Source organism: Mirounga angustirostris, unplaced genomic scaffold, assembly GCF_029215605.1.
Source record: "Mirounga angustirostris isolate CCGP_5_RB_7025 unplaced genomic scaffold, mMirAng1.0.hap1 SCAF_1, whole genome shotgun sequence".
Taxonomy (NCBI): domain Eukaryota; kingdom Metazoa; phylum Chordata; class Mammalia; order Carnivora; family Phocidae; genus Mirounga; species Mirounga angustirostris.
The window spans coordinates 201,500,407-201,516,339 of record NW_026991709.1 but is presented as its reverse complement, the minus strand read 5'-3'; the positions used below and the strand labels follow the sequence as shown (position 1 = coordinate 201,516,339).

At 47.9% G+C, this 15,933-nt stretch overlaps 2 long non-coding RNA genes across 2 annotated transcripts; one reads left to right on the top strand and one right to left on the bottom strand.

Annotated features, from left to right (window-relative positions):
* Nucleotides 1–1,215: 1,215 nt before the first annotated feature.
* LOC123833882 (uncharacterized) lies at nt 1,216–7,832 on the bottom strand. The gene is made up of 4 exons (XR_006788361.3): nt 7,498–7,832; nt 6,981–7,102; nt 6,419–6,525; nt 1,216–6,330 (listed from the first exon to the last, which is right to left on the bottom strand). It is a non-coding gene; the product is annotated as an uncharacterized LOC123833882 (long non-coding RNA).
* A 1,319-nt stretch (nt 7,833–9,151) lies between these two features.
* On the top strand, nt 9,152–11,502 carry LOC135365513 (uncharacterized). The gene is made up of 3 exons (XR_010413460.1): nt 9,152–9,388; nt 9,522–9,706; nt 10,082–11,502. It is a non-coding gene; the product is annotated as an uncharacterized LOC135365513 (long non-coding RNA).
* The last annotated feature ends 4,431 nt before the right edge of the window (nt 11,503–15,933 follow it).

Sequence of the window (15,933 nt, the reverse complement as noted above, 5' to 3'; positions counted from 1 at the left end):
GGCACCATGCCTCTCTGCTCCAGAGCAAGGGTCCCGGTGGGGAGGCTCCACGGTGGTGCCTCGTGGGCAGGCAGCGAGCACTTCCCGCTTTCAGCAGCAGGGGGCAGTATGGGCCAGAGAATCGTTAGGCATCGCTAATTGGCCGCAGACGCTCTTCGTTTGGAACGGAGACCAGTGGACAGCAAACTTGGTACACCTGTCCGGGGATCTTGTTTTTATTTTAACTTTTGACACTTTGTTCCTCATGGATTTTCTTGCACTCATTTTGATTTTTAAAAATCTCACGTTCAAATATTATTTCTCATGATTACTGAGATTTTTTAAAATTTTAACTTTTAAATTTTTAAAATTTTTTTGGTGTTTCCTTAAATTTTGTACCCCAGGCAAGTGCTTCACACAATGCTTCACTCACCTCACTCACTGGTCCTGGCCCTGGCTCCAAGGTACAAACTTTGGAGAAGTTTCCAAGGCGTATATAAGCAATGATAGGAAGCCAGATCTTAAATCTTCAACTTCTCCTGGAAAGAACATCTCCTAATATTCCCCTGGAACTGACCTCTTTCATAATCATAACCCCTTCTTCTCTTTCCCATGGTGTGTTGCCTGGTGTGTCAAAAGCTTTGGGGATGCCAAACAAAGGGACAATTTGAAATATCAGTGTAGGTGTTGAGGTTAGGTCAGTCGTTCTCAACTTTGGCCGGACATTAGAATCACCTGAAGTACTTAAAAAATCCAATGCCCAGGTTACATGCTAGACTAATTAAATCCGAATCTCCGGGGATTGGAACCGGGCACCGGGGGTATTTGAAGCTCTCCAGGTGATAACAAGCAATAGTGGTTGAGAACCACTGGCTACTAGGTTAGGATTTTATGTCTGATCTAGGTGAATTTCAATTATCACTAATCTCAATTGTTTTAAATTACGCCAGGCCCCCAACACATTCAGCTCCAGAATATCTTCCTCGTTGGTCTGCCTCAGTCTGCATTTCCTACCATTCTAAGCCTTGAGCCGTGATACCATGCACACTCATCAGTATTGACCAAAATAAGTTTGGTTACTTGTTTTTTTTTTTTTTTTAAGATTTTATTTATTTATTTGAGAGAGAGAGAATGAGAGACAGAGAGCATGAGAGGGAAGAGGGCAGAGGGAGAAGCAGACCCCCTGCTGAGCAGGGAGCCCGATGCAGGACTCGATCCCGGGACTCCAGGATCATGACCTGAGCCGAAGGCAGTCGCTTAACCAACTGAGCCACCCAGGCGCCCTGGTTACTTGTTTTATATTGATTTTCACAGGAAGTAGAGGCTCAATTTGAAGGACTTGGTGTAAGTTAATTTCAGTAGGAAGTAGGCATATTTATCTAGTTAGGATTAGATTTGGTTGCATATAATGGAAAAATCCCAAATAACAGGGCCTTAAGACAGAAATCTGGAGGTAGATAGTCCAATGCTGGTATGGCATCTCTATGGTCATAGGGGATTCAAACTTCCTTTTATTTTCCCATTCTACCATTCTAGTGTGTACTTTCTATCTTTGAGGTCACCTCATGGTCCACAATGGCTGCTGGAGCACCAGCCATTATTATCCACATTCCAGGCATCAAGTAAAAGAAAATGAGAGAATGGGCTCCTTTAAGAAGCCTTCTCTTTTCCTTATATTTCATAGGCCAGAACTTTGTGAAATGCCTATCTACATAGAAGGCTGAGAAGTACAACCCTTTAGGTAGGTACCTTTGCTCCTCAAATAAAATCAAACCTCTTTAAGGAAGAAACGGCAAATAGTAGGTAACTAGCAGTTTGTAGTTGAAGCATGGAGCCACTGCAGACCCAGAGCTTGACCGTGGGAGGGAACTAGAAGCTAGAGGCAGAATTAAGTGATTCTGAAGAAGGAATGATGATTCATTCATCTGGTTCCCAAAAACTTGCTGCTGTGGGTCTTTCAACAGGAGAAGCTTGTTTTCAGTTGGGCAGCTGGGTCAGGCCCTAGCTCCTTTTCCAACAAATTCCTAGTTCCTAAGCACAGCCGTCTCAGCCTTACTTTTGGGTCAGTCGACTCCCAGGGCAGATCTAGAAGGTGCTTCCTGCCTGCCCTTGTGTGGATGGTAGAACAAGTCATTGCTGGTCTGGAGTCAGAAGGCACAGGGCATATCTTGGCCGACCCTGGCTGCATTCTGTGAAGCTTTCTTTTTCACTCCCCTGGAGAGTTAGTTGCACACTGTATCAGTTATGGTCTCAGCAGGAAGCAGAATCCAACTGGGTTCAAAGGACTATAAGGAAGGACGACTGGCAGCCCTCGACCGGCAGCCCTCGTTTTGCACGGTCTGATCTAGGTGAATTTCAATTATCACTAATCTCAATTGTTTTAAATTACGCCAGGCCCCCAACAAGCTGGTTAAAATTTCAGTTACACTGGTATAGTAACTGTGAGCAAGTGCAGAAAGCTTCATTTGTGAAGGTCTAGTTGGACTGCTAGCCCTTTAGTCCAGAAATCAGTACGTGAACAGCAGACACACAGTGTGATCGGTGACCAGTCATGTCACCTCTTTCCAAGACAGTAGGTGACTGGCCACTGCATATCGGTCCCTCAGTTCATGCAGCACAGACAGCAAAGCATGCAGTTGTGGTGCCTCGTCTCCCACGGATGAACTCAGGGGACATTTTACAAAGATGGATAACAAACAGGGAACTGGCCAATAAAGAGGAAAATGCAGCAAAGCAATGAAACGTGATAGAAACTGGAATATAGATGGGAGTTAGGAACAGGCAAGGCACTTGTTCAAACTCCTCCTGGCAAGACTTTCCAAAGAAATACTTTGATTCTCAATGTCTGTAATGTTTCAAATTAGTGTATTTAATATTTGTACTACTTTTTCTCTTAGCAACAGTAATGTTTTCACAAACCTTTTGAAAGGTCAGTCGTAATTTTCCCCACGGATCATTAAGGTTATTTTGCACAGTTGCAGCTTGCTTGGTCCATTTTACAGCCTCCGAAACCATGGTGAGGACCCCTATATTTAGAGAGATATGGGGGCATCCAGGTGGCTCAGTCAGTTTAGCGTCTGCCTTCGGCTCAGGTCATGATCCCAGGGTCCTGGGATCGAGGCCCGCATCAGGCTCCCTGCTCCTTGGGAGCCTGCTTCTCCCTCTGACCCTCCCCCCTCTCATGCTCTCTCGCTCTATCTCATTCTCTCTCTCAAATAAATAAATAAAATCTTAAAAAAAAAAAAAAAAGAAAATGCAGGCCAGCGCCCAGAGGGTGACTGGGAGAAATATCTTAACACCTGCCTCTGCGGGCCTCCCCCTTCCCCCTCCCCCCAGCTTGGCGGGTGCTTTCTTCCCACTGGGTGCACCCAGCTGAAAGGCAGCCGGCAGTAGGTCCAGGCAATGCAGTCTGTCTGGTCAGGCTCCCAGGGCAAATGACAGGGTAGCGGTGGGCGGAGCCTGGAAAGGGGCGGAAGTACACTTACCATGCGCTGACATTTTTATGTCCATGCCCTGCAGTCCAGGGCAAAGTCACCTGCATCTCTGGTGCTCAGTGCTAACACATTCCCTTGGTAAAGACTAAGTGAACACACATGGGAATGTGGGGTTCCATTCTTCCAACACAGGGCTCCTGACATCTGCGCCCTGGAATTCCCTTGGTGCTGTTTGTCATATTGGCTGGGACACAAAACACAAACAGGGTCAACGGGAAGGAGAAAAAGCGAACTCCATGTTTTTCAGCCAGTGTTTATAGGGAAAATTTTAGAGAGAGTCCCCCAAACTCGGTAGATTTTCAGCAAGATGGGCTGGGAAAGTTTCAAATTACATTCTAAATGCAACAGACAGAATGTCAGGGCGGGCGTGGGTACATCTCAGATGTTACTGCATATAAAGCATATTGCTTGGGATCAACTGTTCAAGCATTTTACTTTCTGTCATGAGTTTCTGTAACTTATATAAGGCATTTCATGTGCTTTAACCTACACCTCTGGAAATCTCTTGGGAGCCTGGGACCTTTGTTAAACAAAAACTCGCTATTTAAATAGAAAGGAAGCGCTGGTTGGCCTTCAGCAGAATACTAGGCTTTTTGCAGCTCTATTGCTCTGAGGCTGATTCCGGAGGAGCATCTCCATCCAGGAGGCCCCAGGCCCTGGGGGTCTCCCCACGAAGCCCATGTTGCTGGCTTCCTTGCAAGAGGATGAAGAGGATCGGTAGGGCAGTTTCTCAGCCTCAGCACTACCGACATCTGGGGCCGGATAACCCTTTGCTGTGGGTGCCGTTCTGTGCAATGCCGCACGTTCATCAGCACCCCTGACATCCACCCACTAGATGCCCGCAGGGCCGGTTGCGGCTGCCACGGCCCAAGTCTGCAAAATCAGCCCCTCCCCACCACTGAGAGGTTAAGAAGCAGTGAGAGAAGAGGGTCCCAGCGAAGCCCTCACAGAAAAGAGCCGTGCAAAAAATAGCTGAGGCAGACCTTATTTGTCTGATGTTCCAAATTCAGGGACTTATAAAGAAACCGTATTTCCCAAGCCAACATTCAGTGCACGTGACTTCAGGGAGGCTTTTTAAAGAAAACACTCTTCTGTGAGTTTATTTCTTCACCAGCAGTACACAGGTTGTACCACATTTGTGTAGGGGTTTCCCCCCTCCTCTTCCCCCCTTTAATTCTCACGACCATCTCCCTCAATAAAGCTCTTGCATGTCTAATCCCATCTTGGCTCCTGCTTCTAGGAGGATTTAAACTGGTTCAATGACTCAGTGCTGCTGCCGAGGAGGCTCCGTGGGCCCCCCCAGGGGATGTGGCTACAAGAGAGTGGGCCTCAGCTGCCAGCACCCCCACCCCTCCGGGACAGGAGGCCAGGCTGCCCCTGGCTGCCTCTGGGCAATGACTGAGCACGGCAGAGGGGCTCGGCAGGGGCCCCGGTGCCACACCCTTCCCACCAATGCCACCATGGGGACAACTCTAATGGGGAAGTTCAGCCTGCAGAGTCCCCAGAGGCCTGGCCAAGATTTTCTCAGAATTGCACTGCGGCCTGTGGCCTGGGGCCCTTCCTCCTCAGTCCTTCTCTCCCTCTCTGCTTAAGCAGGGGGGCTGGGCCTGTATTGCAGAGGGCTCCCCCTGCCTGTTCCTGCTCCCTCAAACCCTTGATCCCTCACAGGTGTTTCCCCAAATAACCCTCTTGCAATTCTAATCCCATTTTGCTGTCTGCTCCTCAGAGGATCAGACAAGTAATGGATTCCCTTCACTACAAAAATGGACTTGTATAAACCCGGATTGTTTGTAGCAAAACTACATCCCAGGTAATCGAATAGTGATAATACTTAGTACAGAAAATTGGGATGTATGATCACGCTCCCTAGGTTTCCTGAGAGTGGACTGTATTTCTAAGTCAGGATTATCTGTACTAAGAATGGCCATTTCTTACTGCCTTCCCTACCCCTTTTACTGGGACTTCCTCCAATAATTCAGAAGGCACCTGCACAGCAATGGTATCCTAATTCCCCCTCCTCCCCGCGCCGCCCCCCCGCTGGCCGCCCTTGCCAACATGGCTTTGGAATTCCATTCTATCCAGATAAAGGGAACCCTGGATCTGTTCAGGTGACAGAGATATGAATACTCTAAGCTAAGCTGCTATCCCCACCCCCACCCCCCACCCCAAATCCCCCTCCTTATTCTCATCCATCCCTTCTTCCTCTTCCAATGGGATGATCCTTATCCCACCATGAAGATATGAGACTAGGATAGAGAGAAGGCTGCAACTTGAAGGTCAAGGCTTTGCCTTTGCAGTGAGAAAGAGAAAAGTAGTCCCTGGCAGCAGGCTCCGACCAGCCTGGGGCTCACAGCTAGACTGCGAAGTTCTGCTGCTGAATACAGCCAATCTCACGGATCACATCAGGCAAGGTCTTCCACAGTCATGTCTGAGGGCAGACAAAATCAAGGCCAGTGTGTAAACCCCCAAACCCACCAACATCCCCCACTCCCAGCTAACGCAAGTGATGGCTGTCTCTTTACCAACCACAGCTTCAGCTCCGCTGTTTTTGTCTCAGCTTCTATATAAAAATTGAGATACCCAATCATAGAATGGATCCTGCTTTCTTGAAACTGACCCCACAGTCCTTAACACAAGTTCTATTCTAACTCCCTTGTAACACCTTCAGACTGAGATGCCCCTGGACTCCTCATCTAGACACGTATGCAGTCTCCCTCACTGCAACAAATCAGTAAATCCAACTTTGTTCCTGGTGGTCTTTGGCTGTGGGCAGAGACAGGTGGTCCACAGGTGGCCAAGTCCTGGCCTGTCCTGGGACTTCAGCTCCTGGGCCTGTTTCCAAGGTGCTGCATCCATCCTATGAGCGAAAAAGAGAAGAAACTGAAGGCAAGACAATGACCAAAAAAAAAAAAAAAAGAAAAGAAAAGAAAAGGCTTCATACATACAGCTGAGGTGTAGATGAATCTCCTGACTCTGGTTCCAATTCTAACTAGTTGCTCTGCAGCTTTGAACAACTCATACAAAAGTGGAGCTACATGTATCCTTCAGAGGTCTGCAAAGTAAGTTTTAAACAAGTCAAGGATGAGAACAAGTGGGCCCAATGGCCGGCATACAAAAAGCACTTCTAGTGGCTGGGAGGAACTGGCAGGGTGAGGGAAAGATGGAAGGTACAGAGAACATGATGGTGAAAGTCTGATCATCTCAGGGAGAGAGAAGAGCTAAGAACATCAGAGGGAAACAGAGCTGTACATGGAACCTAGAAGACAGAGAAAAGGGGAGGCCAAGTTCATCCTGAATGGGAATCCTCTGCCCTTGAAGTATTCCTCACCCAAGGGAAAACAGATCTGGGGAGAAATGGTGCCGGGCTGGCAAGATTGGGCATATAAGCACCGAGAGAGGGGTCAGGGAGAAGAGGAGAGGGTCATCCACCCCCGGGAATGGAGTTCAAAGTCCCCCGCTGAGTGTAAGCTGAAGCGGGAGCCCCAGATGGACAAGGGTTCCCCTTACCTTTATGTGTCAGAAGGAAGCTGGACTCCAGAGCAAGTGCCAGGGCCCAGGCTCACAGCAGCCTTTACCCAAGACTCCACCTTGGGTTCTCCGAGCAGCCACCAATTTAGAAATGTACAGGCCTTTCAAGAGAAACAACACATCAATAACGAGGGTGGCCTTCCAGAGACTCAAGAGGCCAAAATTAACAGCCCAACCTCGAACGGGTGAGAGGAAGCAGTTCGGAACACAGACACTTTCAAGGAGGGACGAGACGAAAGGGGCCGCGAGCTCGAAGACGAGCGCCAGAGAGGTGCCTGGAAGGGTTTCCGCACTTCCCAGCTGCGCCCGGCTGGAGGGTCCCGAAGCCCCGCCGCCCTCGCGCCCCGCCACCCTTCCGAGCTGCGGACTTTAACTGTGGGAGGGAGATGCATGCTCACCCCCCTCGCAAAAGAGCGGGCCCAAACCGGGAGGTGAGGGGTCTGCTAGAGCAAACCTCTCGTGTCCTCAGCGGTGAAGACGTTCGCCAGAAACTCACTCGGCAAGCCCGTGGCACAGTTTCACGGATACACGGGCTCGTTCTCCACCCGCCCACGTCCTCGACTGGGGTCCTGGCAGCTTCCTCACTCGCGCGCCGCCGCGGCCTCAAACGTGCCTTCAACGCGCTTCTGCGCTCCGATCAGTGCCCTCTACCCGGAGGCCCACGTGCAAGGCTCCTTTGCGGGCAGGGCCGAGCGGGGCTCACGGCCTCCTCGGTGCTGGCCCACCCTGACCAGAGGGCGGCTCTCGGCTGTGTGCGGAGGGGCGGGCGTGCCGAGGGCCGAGGACCGACCCGACTTCGCGAGACCAACGGCGCCAACCGCCTGGTGAGATCCAGCCAACGGCCGCCGGCCCCGCCCCCGACGATCCCGCCCCCCCGCATGGCCCCGCCCCGTCTCGCACCGCCCCGTCTCCCCTCCGTCCAGCCCCCCGCATGACCCCGCCCCCGCCGGACCCCGCTCCACCCCGTCCAGCCCCGCCCCAACCTGGCTCCGCCCCAGCCCGGCTCCGCCCCTCCGCCCCCGCCACGCCCTACCATTGCCGGCTCCGCCCCTCCCGGCTCCGCCTGGCCCCGTGCCGCCCGGCTCCTCCCCCTTCCTGCCCTTCCCCTCCCCAGCAAGTCCCCGCCTACGCCACGCCCCTGCCGCATCCGTTTCCCCACCCTCACAGCCTAGCCTCCGCCGCATCGTCGCTCCGCCTTGGTCTCAAGCTCCCTCCCCTCCCTTAGGCGTCGCCCGCAGGGTATTCTACTCCAAGCCTCAGGGTCTTTCTCACCCCTTGGGCCTCTGAGGCCCAGGCATCTTTTGCACCAGTTGTCCTCACCGTGGTCCATTTCATAGTTTAAAATCGTGGCTTGGAAGTGGGAGGAGGCAGGATGGAGAGCAGGGACAGTTTGGACATAGGCCTCAAGACCTGGTCATTCTCCCCTGAGAGATGAGGAGGAAGGAAGGGTCTGCATGTCTGGCCTCAGGGCTCTTGCCTCACAGCCCCAGGATGAGAGCTTTACCTTATGAAGTAGAAAGATCTGGAAAGATAAGGGGCTGAGGTAACCCAGGATCTTTGGATGGGGATTTTTTGTTGTTGTTGGCATTTGGGAGGCAGCTCTTGGAGATGCCTGGGAGGAAGATGTGCCCTGAGCACCAGCAGTCCTATATGTAATGGTCCTTTTGTGGCAAGAGCTCTTTCATTGGGATTTGCTGGAAGAATTTGACCAGCCAAAGCGACAAAGCTCGTGATTCCCTTCCCCCTTCCTCATGTCATGGCTTATGCAGCATCTTGGAGCATCTGTTCAGAGAAGGGCCAAGGATGGTGTCTGTTCTGCAGAAGCTCATCCCTAGTGTAGCCATTATCTTCAAAACCTTCTTCCTGTTTGGGTCCTTAAAGAACCGGGGAAAGAGGACTTGAAATATGTCAATTCAGAAACTTGAGAAGGGACTGAAACATCGTAGAAGTGTCCACTCTTTCCACCCCAAACCCTGGGTATGCTGAGGTGGATCAAGAATACTCCAGGGGCGCCTGGGTGGCTCAGTCGTTAAGCGTCTGCCTTCGGCTCAAGTCATGATCCCAGGGTCCTGGGATCGAGCCCCGCATCGGGCTCCCAGCTCAGCGGGGAGCCTGCTTCTCCCTCTCCCACTCCCCCTGCTTGTGTTCCCTCTCTCGCTGTGTCTCTCTCTGTCAAATAAATAAATAAAATCTTAAAAAAAAAAAAAAATACTCCAGAGTGCCACCCTCTCCAACTGAGCCTGTTTGGTTATGTGTTTATTTACTTATTTTTTCTCAGTGGCTTGATTGTGGGTTTCCTTTCCCCTTCAGGTGAGAAAAATATTAGGTTGCTACTAAAGAAACAGTAGTTCTCTCTGCAAAGGTTTGGATCAAGATTAAATCTTGAGGTGAGCCTGTCTCTTATAGGTGCAGAATCTATAACCTTCTAGCTGCTCTGGCCATCAGCATTGTTGAGGACCATGATACAGTGCATGATTTCTTTTCCTTTTTTGTTAAGTATTTTATTTATTTATTTGACAGAGAGAGCACAAGCAGGAGGAGCAACAGGCAGAGAGAGGGAGAAGCAGACTCCCCGTTGAGCAGGGAGCCCGATGTGGGGCTCGATCCCAGGACCCCAGGATCATGACCCAAGCTGAAAGCAGACGCTTAACAACTGAGCCACCCAGGCGCCCCAGTGCATGATTTCTTTTTAAAGCATCCAAAATGTAAGTTATTAGTTAAAGGATATTGCTAGGAAATCATTGCAATATGCTTTAATTGGTTTACAGATTAATGTAGCTTGTTTGCTAATGTAAGTAACTTGCAATATATTCTGTTGCCTTGGGAGCAATGCTAGAAACAAAAGCTCCGAATTGGGAAAATTGAATGAAAATTGCCTAAGAGTCCTCATCACATTTTCTTACTGCCCCTCCAGCCTCAGCCCCACATAACATTCCTCTTCTAGTTTAGAAGTATCTTAAGCAGCTCAAGAAAGCATGCCCCACTTGTTGAATGAATGGGTGAATGCTATCATCACCTAAGGTTTGTAATCTCCCCCGCCCCCCACCCCACCTGCCACATGTTTGAACCTTTCCTTCTAGCTCTTCACAGGGCAGCTGCTTCTCCACCCACACTTAGCCTTAGCACCATGTCTTCCACATCGGATGTATTCCATAGGAGTGAGTTGACATAACTGAATTGAGTTGGACACCCAGCAGAATAAATACCACACAGTTTAGTGCCACTGGTGCTAAAATTCTTCATGCAGACCAAAGCAGATGTGATGTCATGTTCAATTATTGCTCAACTCTTGGCAAGGATCTGAAGACAGATAGAAACATCTTGATCTATTTGTGCAAGAAGTCCGTGATTGCAGCATCTGCAGCAAGTATAAATTTTTATCTTAAAAATCGATGTCTCTGGCCTGGAGAAAATAAATTAGATTGATTTTTTTTTTTTTTAAACACCAAAGACAGAGACTTCATTATCTCGAAAGGGGTTTGCTATCCATGTTATTTAAGGAAAACATAATTGAAGATACAACTTCATCCTGGGTATACTGGACTGATTTGACACTAGACTTTTTTTTAAAAGGTATAGGGCACTTTTGTCTTCATTATTGAAACATCTCTGTAACTGGTCCTTCTCAAAGAGACTATCTGCTGAAATATCACTAGGTTGCCATTCAGGCGGAAGTGAGGAAGATTTCTGGGAAGGTGTAACCCCTGACTGGAAGAATCGCCTCTGAAGAACATATCTCCCCATTGTCCTTCCTTCAGCTGGGCCTCAGTTTCTGCAACTGTAAAATGAATGGGCTGGTCGCCAGATAATCTTTAACATTCCTTCTAATTAAAACTTTCACAATTCTTTGTTTTTGTTTTTGTTTTGTTTTGTTTTGTTTTTGCCAGCAGAAATGAAGGGCAATTGGTCAGCTGATACCAAATGATGAATCTTAGGTGTTTGTTGTCGTTGTTCTTCAAAGTGATTCTGTGGGCACCTAGGTGGCTCAGTCTGTTAAGCCTCTCCCTTTGGCTCAGGTCATGATCCCAGGGTCCTGAGGTTGAGCCCCACAGCATCAGGCTCAGTGCTTGGGCGGGGAGCCTGTTTCTCCCTCTTCCTCTGCCTGCCGCTCCCCCTGTTGTGCACTCTCTCTCTCTCTTTCTCTCTGTCAAATAAATAAATAAAATCTTTAAAAAAAAAGTGATTCTTGTAAGGAAAGACTTCTGCTGTCACTAGGCCTCCCAAAGTATTTGTGTCCACAGGTAAGGGTTTGCATTTCAAATAGAAACCCTGAAAATAGCAGGAGGGTGAAGTCTGGCCTCTGTAAACCAGGCATTGCTTAGAATGAGTCACAGACTATCTTAAAAATACTGGAAATCTTAATTAGTGTTTTTTCTTCTTAAATCAGTTTTACTGAGATGCAATTGACCTACACTAAAATGCACACATTTGAAGGGAACTGCTGATCAGTTTTGACAAATATTTGCTCCCAGAGAAACTGCCACCCCCATTACCCCCACACTTTCCCTCATGTCCTTTTGTAGCCAGTCCTCATCAGACTGGATCTTCAGTGTAGCTACATCACCCCTTTGCATCCCTTTTTTTTTTTTTTTTAAGATTTTATTTATTTGACACAGAGAGACACAGTGAGAGAGGGAATACAAGCAAGGGGAGTGGGAGAGGGAGAAGCAGGCTTCCCGCGGAGCAGGGAGCCCGATGCGGGGCTCGATCCCAGGACTCTGAGATCATGACCTGAGCCGAAGGCAGACGCTTAACGGCTGAGCCACCCAGGCGCCCCTGCATCCCATTTTTTGACTTTCCTAGGGACACAGAGGTGAACAAAGGCCACGACCCTGCACTCAGGGGGCTTACAAGTTCTGTAGGGTGAGCAATTCTTCAGTAAGCCCAAGCCGCAGCTTAACTAATTCAGCCTCTCTTACTGGATAAGGAGACAAGACTCTGTTTAGACCTTTGGAGGATGCCCCATGTGGGGGGTCCCCTCACACTTGAAACAAATCGTTTTTTCCCTTAGGGCGCCTGGGTGGCTCAGGGGGTGAAGTGTCTGTCTTTGGCTCAGGTCATGATTCCCGTTTCCTGGGATCAAGCCCCACGTTGGGCCCCTGCTCAGTGGGGAGTCTGCTTCTCCTTCTCCCTCTGTGTGCACTCTCTCTCAGATAAATAAATAAGATCTTAAAAAACCCAAAAAACCGAAAAACCCAAATTGCGTTTTCCCATAGGATGAGGAAGTTCTTACTATGTCTCCTACAGCTGAATACCAATGGTGTCTTTCCTTCTGTTCCTTTTTTTTTTTTTTTTTTGCAACAGCTCTGGAAGCCAACCCAGAGCTCTGAGTGGGTAACAGTGGGGAGCAGAATTGCTGGGTTCTTCAGATGCATTTTGTTCTCCTTCTCTTGAAGGTGGTAGCTTGTTTTAGAAAAACACTTAGCCCACAAGAATTATTTGTTTTTCTGAAGAATCATGATGTAATAGTACATGTCTACACTCAGTGGGACAAACAACGTAGAATAAGTTGGCAAAGTTAGATACAAGACTGGCTAATATCCCACAGGGCCATGAAACCATAACCTTTGAGGTTATCTTTTCTACTGGCCAGATTTCATTTGCATCTCTACTTGACAAAATCGTTCCCAACTTACCAATTTTCTACAAATGAAGATATACTCTTAACAGAGTCTAGGTCCCAATCAATAGTAAGTCAACCAAAAATTTCATTTCCTTATAGCACTGGATGATCTTTAAGTGAACTTGTTAGACAATGCTCTGGAAGACTCAGAAAGGACATTCAGTCCATCATTTTGCATAATTTTCAAGTTTTGGATAATCTGTCTTTACACGATTGACCATAATCCTGCAAAATAATAACCAAGCCTCATTAGACCAAAGGGACAAGTGCCTCTTCCGTGGCCTGTTGAGCTGTTGAAGCTGATGATACTACTACCCTTATATCAGATGTGTTTCTCCCCAGATCTCTCCTCTATCACCCGGGGGAGTTGGGGATGTCTTAGTATAATCTGGTGGAGGAGTTACTTCTTGCAGCTTCCTGTTTGGTGTCTTCCTGTAATGGCAAACACCATTGCTCAAGAATATTTGGCTTTCTTTGCAACGACGTGGATGGAACTGGAGGGTATTATGTTGAGTGAAATAAGTCAAACAGAGAAAGACATGTATCATATGATCTCACTGATATGAGGAATTCTTAATCGCAGGAAACAAACTGAGTGTTGTTGGAGTGGGGGGTGGGGTGGGAGGGATGGGGGGACTGGGTGATAGACACTGGGGAGGGTATGTGCTCTGGTAAGCGCTGTGAATTGTGCAAGACTGTTGAATCTCAGATCTGTACCTCTGAAACAAATAATGCAATATATGTTAAGAAAAAAAAAAGAAGAAGAAGAAGGTAGCGGGAGGGGAAGAATGAAGCGGGGGAAATCGGAGGGGTAGACGAACCATGAGAGACGATGGACTCTGAAAAACAAACAGGGTTCTAGAGGGGAGGGGGGTGGGAGGATGGGTTAGCCTGGTGGTGGGTATTGAGGAGGGCACATTCTGCATGGAGCACTGGGTGTTGTGCACAAACAATGAATCATGGAACACTTCATCTAAAACTAATGTTGTAATGTAGGGGGATTAACATAAGAATAAAAAAATTAAAAAAAAAAAAGAATATTTGGCTTTCCTGAAAAAAAAAATTGGGGCTCTGAATAAAATGATTGATTCATTCTTCTTTGGCAACTTCGTTTTATTTTATTTATTTGTCAGAAAGAGCACAAACAGGGGGAGCGGCAGGCAGAGGGAGAAGCGGTCTCCCTGCTGAGCAAGGAGCCTGATGTGGGGCTCGATCCCAGAACCCTGGGATCATGACTTGAGCCAAAGGCAGATGCCCGACAGACTGAGCCACCCAGGTGTCCCTATTTTGTTTTATTTCTAAAAGATTTTATTCATTTATTGGAGAGAGAGCGAGAGGAAGCATGAGCAAGAGGAGGAGCAGTGGGAGAAACAGACTCCCCAATGAGCAGGGAGCCCGAGGAGATGGGGCTCCATCCCATCTTCCCCCCAACATCGTGACCAAAGCTGAAGGCAGATGCTTAACCGACCTCGGCACCCCCTCTTCAGCAACTTTATTTTTTTATTTTTTTTAAAGATTTTATTTATTTATTTGACAGAGAGAGAGCACAAGCAGGGGGAGCAGCAGGCAGAGGGAGAAGCAGGCTCCCCACCGAGCAGGGAGCCCAACGTGGGGCTTGATCCTAGAACCCCAGGATCATGACCTGAGCCGAAGGCAGTTGCTTAACCAACTGAGCCACCCAGGCGCCCCTCTTCAAGGACTTTAAACTGAGCTTTTAGTGACTTTACTTATAGAAAGACATCTAAGCAGAAGAAGGGAAATAGGCAGATCCTGAGTCATAGTAATCCCTATGCCAGAGGCCCCAGAGAAGGCTTGCCCTAATGCTCTGCAGGTCTATGTCATTAGGAGCACCAAAATACTGAGTGAAGACATCAACAGCCACTAAAAAGTTTTATAAATACATTTTAAAAAATTGAATTATAGTTGACACGCAGTATTAATATTGTATGAGTTCCAGGTGTACAACGCAGTGATTTGATGATTATATACATTATGAAACACTCACCATGGTAAGTGTAGTCCCTGCACAAAGTTATTACAGTATTATTCAATGTGGTTTGAAGTGGTAGGGTTTGGAGTCGACGGCCAAGAAAGAATTCTTGAGACATCTTTGGTGCAAAAAGGTAGTTTTATTAAAGCACCGGGACAGGACCCTGGGCAGACAGAGCTGCACTGGGATTGTGAGGGGTAACTGATTATATACTATGGAGTTGGGGGAGGTAAAGACCAAGGGAATTTTCCAAAATGACTTTCACATGCTAAAGAAGACTTGCTGGATCCTGGAGGCCTGGCTATTGTCAAGCTCAGGTTGTTTTTTCCTCTAGCAAGGCATTAATGTAAGACGGTTGGGAGTTTCCTGGAGGAACGTTATACCCTGCCTGCCTCAAGTACTTGTCAATGGGCTGCAGGTTATAAGGAGATTTAATTGTATCTACATTTCCTGCTGCCCTTGTTCCCCACATCATTATTCAGGTGCTGTATATATTCTATACATATTCTATATTCCCTATGCTGTATTTTTCATCCCTGTGACTTATTTATTTTATAACTGGAAGTTTGTACCTCTTCATCCCATTCACCTCTTTTGCTCATCCTCCCACTGCCCTCCCCTCTGGCAACCACCAGTTTGTTCTATTTATGAGTGTATTTCTGGGTTTGTTTGTTTTTTTTCATTTGTTTTGTTTTTAAGACTCCACCTATAAATGAAATCCTATGGTATTTGTCTTTCTCTGTCTGACTTATTTCACTTAGCATCATACCTTCTAGGTCCATCCATGTTGTTGTGAATATAGATGTATTTTGGAGTGCCACCTGGTGTCTTGGAGGACCCTCCCTGTGCCTCCCCCACTCCCCAAACAGGAGGCTGGAGTCCACCTCTAGGTCTGCCACTTTCTTACAGGTGACATTAAGTAATAGTCACACATTATTTGCATTTAAACTTAAAAAAAGAAAGAAGAGGAAGAGGACAGTTAGCCCTGCAGGACTCGCAGGGTGGTTATAAGAACCAATTCAGAGTTTACTGAGATATTAAGTGCCAGGCACCCAGTGCTGCATGTGGGATAAAGCTGCAGTAATGTTTGTGAGGGTACTTTGCAAATCAAAAGAGGTGTCATTAGTTGAGATCAAAGGCCCATGACAGTTAGCCTGCAGGCTGGGCCTCCTGGGTGGTTGCAGGGATCAGGGGTAAGTAAGATGGGGGTGATGGTGGGAAGAGACTTAACCTGGTGGGATGTCGGATGATCCTGCTGGTGTTCAGCCTGCAAAGGAGCTCAGACAACACTGCGGGTGGCTGGTGGCCAAGTAATTAGT